The 13,876-nt window shown below is 34.6% G+C and overlaps 1 protein-coding gene across 2 annotated transcripts in view; it reads left to right on the plus strand.

Moving 5' to 3' along the window:
* Positions 1 to 939: 939 nt before the first annotated feature.
* The window catches only part of LOC150089423 (vesicle-associated membrane protein 4-like), a 67,175-nt gene continuing 54,238 nt past the window's right edge, over positions 940 to 13,876 (plus strand). Inside the window, exon 1 of one of the 2 annotated variants that reach the window (XM_090368578.1) lies at positions 940 to 1,006. The gene's annotated coding sequence lies outside the window, so the exon portion shown is untranslated. Of the gene's footprint in view, positions 1,007 to 1,269; positions 1,378 to 13,876 lie in introns of those variants that run through there. The other variant, XM_090368577.1, reaches the window with a different exon arrangement.

Consider the following 13,876-nt stretch of genomic DNA (forward strand, 5'->3'; position numbering starts at 1 on the left):
ATCGCTTGTCTCTACTAATACTAATTTGATTTGGCAACCAGAAAGGTTTAAATTTAAAACCAAACATTTGGTTAAAAAAAAAAACTGATAGTTGTGTAAACATATACCCTAGCCAAGGCTGCCCTTGCTCCTTAAATGTATACATTTAGGTTGTTGTTGTTGTTGGAAATTTTCTGCACACAGACCATATTGCACCTGTCAATGCCCGTATTAAAAATGGGATAACACATTATTATTTTCAGGAAGGTGGAGAATTCGTTGATATTGGCTTATCATTGATAATGTTCCAATGATATGCAGCATTGTCAAAGGTTCTTTTAAGTTTGAAATGGACAGTAACGTTGCATTTCTATCTTGGTAATATTTTGGACTTCAATAAGCACATGCTTGACGGTCTCTGTTGAGCTGCAATGTGTATATCGAGGCAATTCATTTCCAGTTAGTAGATAGAGGTGCGTGAGTTGAGTGTGTCCAATATGTGCACTCGCAAGAACAACTTCCTGCGGGTTTGGGCACAAAGTGGATATCCAATTTTACGGACCTTGATTAATCTGCATGAATTTATTATTTGTATGATATGCCACATTTGTTTTTACTGTATATGATAATCTCTCCTTATTGAAGATCTTATTGATCTCCTTATTGAAGACAGTCAATGAAGAGCATAGAAAGATGGGCCATGTCAGTATTACGTGGATACCGACATGAAAAATAGTTTCGAATGATTGGGTATTACTCGAAAAAGAAAGGTTGCATCCATGTCAAATTTGTTACCTTATGTTTCGACGGTCCCCAGGAGGTTTGCTATTATTGTTTTGGAATATACAGTACAGAAAACCTTGAAAATGGAATTTTCCGGTTCGATCCGTGTGACTCTCAGATATTTTCTACAAATATTAAAAGTTTTCAAAGGCAGGTGGCTGCTGTGCACTGATATATTTTGACATGGTCGCATGGTGCTTCTAAAAATCAGCTGATTTTTTAATAGTTTTATGAATTAGAGATCGTAAGTGAATTTGCTTGCTTTAAGTAATGTGACTCGATAATTTTTTTCTTCTTATAAAAAAAAAATTTATTATTTCTTATATGATTATCCGAACATTTTATTTTGTGAAGTTGACATGTCTAAAGATGCTCGCTACTTCATGATTTGCTTGGTCTTTAGTCTTGCTTATTTCAAATAAATAAAACCGCATTCTTTACCTATATCAGTTGTTGAAACATTGGAAAAAGTTATTAATTTTCAGGGACAACTTCCTCTGAAAGCATACATAGTGTAATAATACAGCCAAGAGTGAAAACCCAAGTAGATCATTAGGAGTGATTATTCTCAAAGTAATGGCGTGTCGTCTGAGATATCTTTATTTTCTGTAGAAGGTAATGTTATCTCACTTTGTAAACATCTCATTAATAAAATTATATTGTATAGTCTGTAGAATTTTCTTACATCATATGCCCCTTGCTAATGCTAATTGTTCAACAGAAAAAATATTAATGAATTTTTCCAGGTTATGGCGAATTATTTTCTTTTTGGTTAAAACATAGCTTTATTGACATTGTTATCCTATGAAATATATCGGAAAGCAAATTGTTATAAGCATTTTGTCTGAATTTTTTATTTATATGCGCTAGAAAAATTGTCTGACACATTAACTTAATAAAAAAATACTTGGAACACTAGTTAAGGTGTTTCTATACCAGAGAAGAATTGTGTGAGAAATGGTTGGGCAAATATACTTTGGATGCAAAAGAAGTAGCAATATCTACCATTCTTGATATGAGTGTATTATCATGGATGACATATAATAGCCTGTCTGGGTTTAACAACATTGTGATGGGTCAGAAATTTCTGAGAAGAGGTGGGTAGGCTCCAGTTGTGGTCACTGAAGAAATGCAATAGACTTCAGTGACCAGAAGGAATTTATTTGCAAGTTGAGTATAACAAATTTCAGTAATGTCCAGTCATTCTGTAATAGCCATAACCTTTGCTTACATCATCACACTAGTGGCACCATTAGTAACCCTAGATATATCTCCCATATGTAAGGTCCAAAAACGTGGATGCTTAGTATTTAAAAATGCATAATAGGTATAAGGAGGTGAAGGTGTAACCTTCAAACTAGTGATGGACATAATTGAATGATTGATAATCAGATTTCAATAACTGAAATATTCATTTGTTAAAAAATTATCATTAAGTTTATTCAAAATGTGAATGATAGAGAAACTTTGGCTAGTTTAGTTTAGTAGGATATAAAATTCGAGTCAGCGTATCTTATATAGGGCCAATCTTAGAGCAGACAGAGCACAGTATGAATTTCCTCTGAGTGCACCCCACAATAGATACGGCATGTAAATAATTTTCTTGTGAAAAGAATTACAAAAGTCATCAATGAATAAAATTGAAGATACAGAAGGGGGGGAACCATATATCCTCAATACAGAGTTAAAAACCTACACAGAAAAAAAAAATATATATATAAATATATAAAAAATATGTACAAAGTTTGTACTTCTCCAGTAGTATCAATTCCAAATGAGTTTTCTCCAAATTCTTGAACATAATAAGCAAATGAAGAAATCCCTTTTCTTCAAACATGTAAATAATATTAATTTTTTAAAGAGCAATATTTAATTTTTTTTATGAAAAACAAAGCTAGAAATTTCTCAGATTGTGGATGCGAAGAAATTTTCTCTTATATTTGAAATCAGCTTAGAAATATTTAGTGTATATACCAAAGAATTTAAGAGAAACAAATGTTACTGAGGCCTCCATAGCTGAGTGGTCAGGAGTTGGAATGCAGTAGCAAACCCTCTTTGGGTAGATCAGGATTCAAGCCTCTGACTGCTAAATACGGTCGATCTGCCAATCTGCACTGGACCCACATGGCAGATTATGGTCCATTTCCCCCAACATGAATCATTGAGGAGGCTTCCATCCTGCAGTGAATTGAAAATGAATGCAGTTTACCTTTTACCTTTACTTTTATTATATATGTATTGATGTATTTTGTTAATAATATTGTTAATAATATTGTTATTAAAAATGATAAATGAAAAATTTACATGATTAAAAGCCAATTGACAGAGGACAAATTATTTAAAATAATCCCTAAGTAATAAATTTAGCAAAGTGTTAAATTAATAAACAATTAATAAAATAACAAATAAAATTAATTTAGTAAAGTATTGGAAATAACTTAAATAACTTTAATAGGCAGACTACCAGAAGAAGTCAAGTTAGTTTACAGAAAAGTAAAATAAAAATTAAAACTCAGTCAGGCTGGGAGTGCAACTGCCCAACTCCAAAGTGAGGGTTCTGGCTAAGTAGAGAATTAATAGAGTTAACTACCCATATTTGTATTAATTTTCTACTTATCCAGGCCCTCACTTTTGGGTTCAGTGATTATCCTCCCAGCTTACATGGGTATTACCCTGATTTTTCCTTCACTTTTCTCTAAACTGTCTTGACTTTTTCTCTTAGCCCATCATTTAGAGTTATTTGAGGGAGGGCTATTTTTCTCTTAACTTCTTTTTTCAATATTTTCTGTCAACCTCCCCATTTTTCCACTGTCATTTCTCACATTGTACCATATGGCTATTTACTTGGACACATTTAACCACCTCTGCTCCATTTATTTCTGTTCACCTATATTACACCAATAATAAGTGTATTATTAAATATACCAAACAGAAATAACTTCCCATTTGTGAATAAATGAGCATAGTAGTGATTTTAATGTGCCGCAAAATTTTAGTGTCTCTAAAAGTGTGCCACTGCAATGAAAAGGTTGAGAAACACTGCCATATAGAAAGGTATAATTGCCTCCTTATCCCTGCTAGCAAAATTCCTGTATATCATTGACAAAACCCCATGAGCTATCCTGGCAACCTGTCTATACTCCTCAGAGAACTTCATATCTGACTGCACAATTATCCCCTGGTCTTTTCATTTTCCACTACCCTGTGTGTAATACCACACAGCTGGCATGTTACTCTGGAGTTACTGCTACCCATGTGCAGTACTTTACATTTGTCAACGTTTAACTTCAGTTGCATTTCTCAGCCCATCTGCCTAATTTTTTTAGATCCTGTTGCAGTTGCATACTGTCATTAACCATCCTGCCAAACTTTTATTATCTGCAAACTTGAACATTTAGCCTGATATGCTATATTAATATATCACTGATATCATGTGGGTTAGTGCAAAAGCATTTTAATGTAGCCATCTACCAAAGTAGTTAAATTAATTAATTAAATTAGCATCATTTTGGTTATATCTCATATTGTAAATGCCTTCACAACGATGAGGCCTTTGCCCTTAAATAATTTATATCATTGATAAATACAGAAAACAAGAATGTGGTCAATACTGAACCCTGGGGCCTCCACTAATACCATTACTCCACAAAGAGCAATGTCTGTTGATTACCACTGGCTTCTCCCACTCAACCATCCCTTTATCCATAGCAGCAACTTGTCCTCCATGCCACACTTTTCCAATTTGTAAAGTAGTCTTTTATGTGCAAAAGTATCAAAAGCTTTCCTGAAATCCAAGCATATGATATCAAAATTATTTTTTGCATCCAGTTCCTTTCCTTTGTGATCACATCGTATTATCCAATCAGATTGGTCAGACAAGATTTCCCCTTAAGATGCCCATACTGTGTCTGAAATGTAACTGCATTCTTGTCTAGATTATCCTGCATTACTTCTTTAACCAGTGACTCCATTATTTTCCCTTTATGATTATTCCTAATTTCATTATTTTCTATTATGATTATTCCAAGAAATAATCATAATGGAAATGGAAATCAAAATGGTCTGATTATTTCTAGGAATGATTATTCCAAAGAAAAGCATTCAGTTGAATGCTTTTCTTTGGTATTGGTTTGAAACACTGTTTGTTCCCAGATAGCTTATTATGGCTATAGTCTCCTGAAGATGTTGGCAGTCATAATCTATCCTCACTAATTATATTAATAATCATGTTTATATTATCATGCATTCTTCCATAATCTTCATTTAACTTAGAACTATGAATTTCAAAAATTTTTTACTTATGCGCTTTTCATTATTGATATCTACAGTGGTGGACCAAAAAACTGCAACACCTTAAAAAAAGTAATATTTGTAGTGAAACATATAAGATATTGTTTGATTACAGTAATTTTGTTTGTTGCAAAGCAAAGGTATTGCATCAGACAGTACAGGCAGTTCTCGCTTTACGAGTTGCCGGGTTTATGAATTTTTTTTTTTTTTTCAAATATCAACATAATCAAAAATATGAACATTAATTGCAAAAAATGAATTAAACATTCATAAATACTGCATTTCAAACCATACGCGTAGCTATACAATTCAGTGTACCCTGCTTTAAGAAATTAATCCATTACCATCGTATTGCGAAAATATCGTAATGTGAACCCAACAAAGTGTTTTTTGGTAATTCCTTCCATGACCTCGGAAGTTCAAATTTTCACTATATAACTCCCTAAAAGGACGTTTTTATAGTGTAAATTGTATCAGTTACCAATTCAAATCATTAAATGCACTACACTTTCATCGTTATCATATTTTATAAGAACCAATTTTGAATGGCTTTGTGATATTTTTCTAAAGCACATTTCTGGAAGTCACAACCATAAAACAAAAACAATTTACACTTTCCGGTTTATTGGGCTTTTCTGTTACTGCAAGCAGTTATAAACGGGTAGTAAACTCGATGTTATTGCATTTGTGAAAATACTGATAGCTGGAATTGTGTGGGTTTTTATGTTATTATGGTGAAATGTGTGTCCCCTTCACTGAAATCTTCAGTCGAATAAAAAACATAATTAAATGTTCAGAATCTTCTCTTCATTCTCTTTTTTTTTAAAGCTTTGTAAACTTGTTACTCAGTGCAAATCGTGTTATTTGTGAATTTTTGCGTTCCGTTAAAAAATGCTTATGTATGCTATTGAAATTTATAAAGAAAAGAGAAGATTATCTTGGAAATAAACGTCTTTTTAAGCCTTGTGCAACAAATCGAGTGCCAAGCCAATAATGAATGATCAACAAGTGTGCATTTAGTCGATGATGATGAAGAATAAACATTCTTTAACATTTGTAAGTCATAAATAATTTCTCTATTATTATAATTTGCTTGATTTTACAGGCTATGTTTTCATTTCTTTGGATAAATCAATCATTGTTTAAACATAAACTAATTAGCTAATTAATTTCATTGTTAATAACGTAACCCCAATTTTTAACATTATGTCTATGGGAAATAAATTCCCACTTTACGAGTGCACGCGCCGGGAACAAATTAATGCATAGAAGTCGAGAACTACCTGTAATTGCATCAGTCGTTTCTATAAATACGGCGTTGGGAGGGTATACATGCTCATTAGTCTCCTGTTTTGTGGAGGTGTAAGCATGGCTCCATATGTTCAGTTGACGCCATGAAAAAAAAGTATAGCTGTTCCTCTGTCCCAGTAAGGGCTTTCTACACGTGCTATCTCTGATAAAATAGGCTGCCACCAGTCAACAGTATCCCGGGTGCTGAAATTAAAGCATGAAACCGGTGATGTTAAGAGAAGTCCTGGTTCAGGTCGTAAGAGAGAAACTACGCCTTCCCAAGATTGATATTTGAAATGGCTATGCCTTCGTAATCACCATGCTAGTGCTCCTGATTTAAAACTGAACTTTGAGATGGCCTCTGGTGGTAGTAGTAGTAGTGGCATGTGATGCAAGAAAGCTAGTGTATGAGCTTATGCAGCATCAGCCAAAAAAAAAAAAAAAAAAAATCACACCATTCCCTCCAAATGCCTGTCCAGTTCCTCCTTAAATTTATTTAACCTATCAACTTCCACGACAGATGGAAGTTTGTTCCAGCAATTAACCACCCGCTGGCTAAAGGCAAATTTCCGCACATCTATTCAACATCTGTCTTTTCTTAATTTGAATTTATGCCCCCTTAGGTTCGTAATCTGAACAAGTGGAAGGATCCCATCAGAATTCAGCGTGCTCAACCCATTCAAGGCCTTATGCACCTCAATCAGATCACCGGGCAGGTGCCTAATCTCCAGCCACTGCAATTTGCAGAACTTAAGCCTCTCTTGGTAAGAGAATCCCTTCATTCCTCTCACCAATCTTTTTGCCCTTCTCTGTATATGCTCAAGCAAATCTACATCCTTCCTAAAATGAGGCCTCCAGACCTTTACGCAGTACTCAAGGCGTGGCCTGACCATTGCCTTATACAGAGGGACAATCTCCTTTTCTCTGCTAGCAAAATTCCTATATATCTTTGACAAAACTCTATGACCTGCCCTGGCTGCCTCTCTGCATTGCTCAGAAAACTTAATATCTGACTGCACAATTACTCCCAGGTCTTTTTCATTTTCTACCACCTTAAGTGTAGTACCACACGGTATGTTTCTCTGGGGTTACTTCTACCCATATGCAGTACTTTGCATTTGTCAAGGTTAAACTTCAGTTGCCACTTCTTAGCCCATCTGCCCAAATTATCTAGATCCTGTTGCAGTAGCACATGGCCATTACTGTCATTAACAACCCTGTCAACCTTTGTATCATCTGCAAACTTTGACACTAAGCCTGATATACCTTCATCAATATCATTGATAAATATACAAAACAACAGTGGACCCAACACCGAACCCTGTGGGACTCCACTAATAACATTAGTCCACGAAGAGCAGCACCCATTGATTACCACCCTCTGTGTTCTCTCACTTTACCATCCTTTTATCCATTGTAGCAACTTACCCTTAATACCATTCTGCTCCAATTTGTACAATAGTCTTCCATGCGCAACAGTGTCAAAAGCTTTCCTGAAATCCAAATATATGATATCAAAATTATTTTTTGCATCCAGTTCCTTTGTAACCACATCATAATAACCAATCAGATTTGTCAGACAAGACTTTCCCTTAACAAACCCATGCTGTATCTGAATTACTGCCTAATTATTGGTGTTGAAACAAGTGCGCAATCCAAAGACTGCTTTCGGAATGTGATCTGCCAGCCTGTTGACCCATCAAATGAGGAAGAAGCGACTTGCTTGGGCTAAAACTCATATTTCGTGGACAAAAGAGCAATGGGACACTGTCATCTTTTCTATCACAAATCGAAATGCAACCTGCATGGCTCGAATGAGAAGCAACATGTCAGAAGACGAAAATCAGAAGCATAACACTGACTATAAAGTTCCCCACCAAGGCAGATGGTCTGGGGATGCATAAGAAGCAAAGGGGTGGGATGAATTAAGTTTATTAACGGAACGGTGAAAGCAGAAACCTACACTATCTTGGCGGAGTATCTGAAACCCATTATTAGGGATCACCACACAATGTCCAAAACTGCATTTTTCAACAGAACTCAGCACCTTGCAACACAGTAAAATTGGTAAGTTTTATGCTATTTAGATTTAATGGTGAGTTTGTCTTCTTGTCTCACAAGGCTTAAAAGTTTTCCCTCGTTTTTCTCTCTTAAGGTGCAGTCAAACCTCAGAAATGCTCTCATTACAGTGTTGGACTGGCCCGGCAACAGTGCAGATTTGAATCCTATTGAAAATTGCTGGTACATAATGTCGTCTAAAATTGCTCAGAAGAAGCCAACAAGTGAGATTCAGCTACAGGAGAAAGCATTGCCCGAAATTGGGCAACCGTATATCCAGAAGTTGATTAACTCTATGCTAGATCGTTACAAGGCTGTAATTGCAGCTCAAGGAGGAGCAATAAAATATTGAGGACTTATTTTGCTGATTTACAGTACATAATATTATTACGTTCACTTGTCATTTCAGTTTGTACATGTAAATGCCATAAAATGTATGTTTGGTTGTCATGATTTCTCATATTTCCATTAATTATGCATTTTACACTTTGGAAAGATATTTATGGCAATTGGGTATATCAGGTGGAGTCTCTTTTTTTTTTTTTTTTTTTTTTTTATTTCATTCACAGAGATATATATCCTATCTAACAAATGCATTTCGAACATTTCTGCAACCCACAATGCAGCGCAAAACAAATTATTTGCAAAATTCACAAGTGATGCAGTTTTTTGTCTGCCACTGTATATTTTTCTAATTTCTGCAATATATTGCTACTCTGCACTGTGAGAAAACACAAAGTAGTTTAGCAATATATTCAAGTATATAGGTGGCAAATTATTATTTTTATTTAAACTGTTTATAACATCGTTAGCTTTTCACCTTCTTTTAACTTTACTATTCCTTACTCATATTTTATTACTGTTCCTTATTTTCCTAGGCAGAATCTGTATATTGACATACACATAGTTTTATATTCGTACCTCAATTATTTAAAAATATATTTTTAGCAAAATTCTTTTAACTTTTTGTTTAATAACTTTAGACCTTCATTATCAACATGAATGTTGAGGTTTGAGACATTGTGTTCCAGATGGACTGTAATAGCTGTAGTGTCCTGAAGGTGTCAGCTATGACATTCTATCCTATTAATTCTTTGTAGTATTATGCCATCCCCATTTTTATACTTTGCTAAATTTTATATTACTATTACTTTGGTGTACATCAGCCATGTTTACTTATTATAATCTTGACCCTTCTAATATTTTATTGCTACTCTTATCTATTTACAGTTAGCTTAAGTACTTGAATTTTTAATTTTGCTATTTTGGTATTTTATTTATTGCATAATTTTTGCTTTGGATATTGTTTTTTTAAAATTCTGTATTCTTTATTGCCTTATTTCTTCCATCCTTAATTTTATTTAGCATCTTCTAGGTTGGCAACTTCTATAATGAACATGCATGCTTCTTAATACATAATTTACAGAACATATATTCAACATTACATTCATTTTAATCTGCTTTGTGCTTTAAGATTTAATTTCCATAACTTACTTTTTTAACAACTTCTCATCCATTCTGTTTCACATATTGCATTGATAGATTATTCCTCTCTTTTAATACCATACCTTACCATGTTTTTTTTTTTTGTTTTGTTTTTTATTTACCACATATGGTCAGATGTTTATCAAAATTCACTAGTTTTTTGCCTCCAACTGTTTTTGTCACTTTCATCTGTCAAATTATTTAAATAATTTGACAAACACACACGGGAGGCAAGAATTAGTGAATTTTCATAAAGGTTCAACCACTTTCAGTTTTAAGAAAAATGTGATTAATTTGTTCCTTGTTATCAAAGTGAAAATTATGCATACTACGTAACAATGCAATGGATTGATTACTCATTATCCATTTGAGGATAACTTGGTTTGATTCCCACTGGAGATTGGAGGAATTAACAGGCCTCTTTAGTCAGGGCTGTAATTATAGAATACAGTTTAGCCCGCATAGTATGTATGCAGATTAGTCTACACACACACACACACACACACTCTAGTACCAAAAATATACATAATATATCATCTGATATTAGCATTAGTAGAGGCATACTATGCAAGAAAGCAAGCTTATGCAGCATCAGCCAAAAAAAAAAAAAAAAAAACATTCCCCTTGTGAATCCTCCATTTGTTCCAAAAGCCTGTCTAGCTCTGCTTTAAAATTATTTAGGCTATCAACTTCCACAACAAAAGATGGAAGTCTGTTCCACCAATCAACTATCCGCTGGCTAAAGGCAAATTTCCACACATCTATTCTACAACCATCTTTCCTCAATTTGAATCTATGCCCCCTCAGGCTCTTAATCCGAGCAAGAGGAAGAATCTCATCAACATTCAACTTTCTCAACCCATTCAAGGCCTTATACACCTCAATCAGATCACCTCACATGTGCCTACTCTCCAGGCACTGCAATTTGCAGTGCCTGGAGAGTAAGCACTGCAATTTTCAGAGCTTAAACCTTTCTTGGTAAGAGCAGCCTTTTATTCCATTCACTAATCTTGTTGCCCTTCTCTATACTCATTCCAGCAGCTCTACATCTTTCTTAAACTGAGGCCTCCAGACCTGTATACAGTACTCAAGGTGTGGCCTGACCATAGCCTTATACAAGGGGATAATCACATCCTTATCCCTGCTAGAAAAATTCCTGTATATCATTGACAAGACACCATGAGATACTCTTTCAGACTGTCTGCACTGCTCAGACAACTTCAAATCTGACTGCACAATTATCCCCAAGTCTTTCAACTTTCCACTTCCCTGAGTGTAGTACCATACAGTTGGTATGTTTCTCTTGGTTTATTGTTACCCATATGCAGTACTTTTCATTTGTCAATGTTAAACTTCAGTTGCCACTTCTCAGCCCATTTGCCAAACTTATCTAGATCCATTTGGAGTAGCATACTGTCTTTACTGTTGTTAACAACCCTGCCAACCTTTGTATCATCTGCAAACTTGGACATTAAGCCTGATATACCTTCATCAATATCATTGATGAATACACAAAGCAACAATGGACCCAGCACTGAACCCTGGGGAATTCCACTAATCACATTTGTCCACAAAGTGCAGTGTCCATTGATTACCACTCTCTGTCGTCTCCCACTAAACCATTCCTTTATCCAATTGTAGCAACTAACCCTTAATACCATACCGCTCCAATTTGTACAGCAGTCTTCCATGCGCAATAGTATCAAAAGCTTTCCTGAAATCCAAGTATATGATATGAAAATGGGGAATAATCCTTAATTTTTGCTACTTTTTTGAATCAAGGAACATAACAAAAACTTAAATAAATGTGACATTTTCAGTGATAAAATTCCTTGAAAAGACCTCTTCTTGCTTACTTGAAAAATCTGTGATTTTCAGATTTCATAAAACAGTATTAATGCTTAAAGTATTAGTACTGTTTTATCTTCTCTGAATATGTAACATTTCAGTGGGATGTAAGATTAAGAATAAAAAAAATTATTTGATTAAGAAAAAAAATATTGGAGCAAGCTTATACAGCATCAGCCAAAAAAAAAAAATTAAAAATAAACACTTCCCACATCACCTGCTCATCCCACTAATAATTTATCCACTTCTTCCTTTCCACTGCAATTTGCAGAAGTAAAACCTTTCTTGTTAAGTGTACTTTTATGTTCTTGAGTAATCTTGTTGCCCTTCTCTACACTTGTTTCAACAGATCCACATCCTTTCTAAATTGATGCTTCCATACCTGTACACATTACTCAAGATGTGGCCTTTCCATTTCGTCATACAGTGGAATAATCAACTCCTTATCCCTGCGGGCAAAATTCATGTATATCATTTGCAAAACCTCATGAACTATGATAATAAGTACTGGGAAACAAAAATGAGAGGAGAAATGTGTGATAGTCCTAATGACTGTGATGAGTATAACTAACAGCTGTACAACTAGTCCAGTAAATCAGATTGTCTTATAATGAGAGATTTCACTTTACAGATATTAACTGGAACTTCTGTGTTGTCACTCACACAGCAGCAAGACATTTATGGATTTATTGGGTGACTGTTTTCTACACTAGCACGTGAGAAAGGCAATGAGAGAAAGCAGTACTCTTGATCTGATCATCAGAAACCACTCTTCATACAGTGTATCGATATGGGACATACTTTACTTATGTAAGCACTGAAAGGAAAGGGGTTAATCATGTTGGTCTACTAGATATGAATGGTATAACATTTGATGATGCTGCTTGAGTTGCTGACAAACTAAATAGATATTCTGAATTTGCATTCATGCATGAGGAATTTTTTTATGGATAGAAATGCCAGAAGTATACCAAATTACAAAGAGCTAAACGATTTTATAACTGAGAGGAAAATTGTTGAAGCCAATCATGGGCTGAGGATGTGTAAATGTATCCCCAATTCAAAGATTTAGTGTCAAACAACATTAACTACAAAATTGTATTTTTGTTTTGAGACAACTTTAGTTTAACTTTATGCAAATAACTTTAGTGCATATCATGTCCTAGAAATTTATTTCTCTAGTAGTTTACAAGTTAGCTTGGGCTATAAACACATTTCCAGTAAACCAAAAAAATGCCAAATGACTTTTTCTTGGTTAATTACAAAAACATTTACTAAAAAATAATTTTGTAGTTAACGTTGTCTGATACTAAACCCTTGAATTCATAAAGGTGATCAAAAGGTGAAGTGAGTAATTACAGACCTGTAAGCTTTACTTCTGTTCCAGGAAAAATAATGGAATTACAGGTTAAAGAAGTAATGCAGGACTATCCAGACAGGGATGCAATTATATGGTGGTCACAGTGTGGATATTTTATGGGATGATCTTAACTGACCAATCTGATTGGATACTGTAACAGAGGAAGTGAATGCAAAAAATAGCATTGACATCATATACTTAGATATAAAAAAAGCTTTTTATAGTGTTGCACATAAAACATCTGTGCAAATTTGAGCAATGTTACTACTATGAATAAAGGTATAGTTGAGAGGAAGAAGACTGGGTGGTTATCAGTTGGCACTGCTCTACTTGGACTGACATTATTAGTGGAGTTCCCCCCACCAAAGATTCAGTACCAGCCCATTTTTGTTTTTAATATTTATTAATGATATTGATAAAGCATATCACACTTAATATCTAAGCTCACAGATGATACAAAGGTTGGCAGTGTGGTTAATGATGGTAATCAGGGTATGGTACTGCAACAAGAGCTTAAAAAATTAGGCAGATGGGCTGAGAAGTGGCAGTTGAAGTTTAACATTGATATATGCAAGTTACTGCATATGGATAGCATGTATTAATTGTGCAGTCAGACATTGTTTTCGGAGCAGTGCATACAGGCTGCCTTGGCAGCCTGTATGCACTGTCAATGATATACAGAAATTTTTCCAGCAGGGATAAGGAGGAGATTATTCCATTGTATAAGGCTATGGTTGGGTTTCACCTTGCATCTGCATACAAGTCTGGAAGCTTTATTTTAAG

The sequence above is a fragment of the Mastigoproctus giganteus genome, chromosome 2, assembly GCF_048544385.1.
Source record: "Mastigoproctus giganteus isolate SK-2022 chromosome 2, ASM4854438v1, whole genome shotgun sequence".
Taxonomy (NCBI): Eukaryota; Metazoa; Arthropoda; class Arachnida; order Uropygi; family Thelyphonidae; genus Mastigoproctus; species Mastigoproctus giganteus.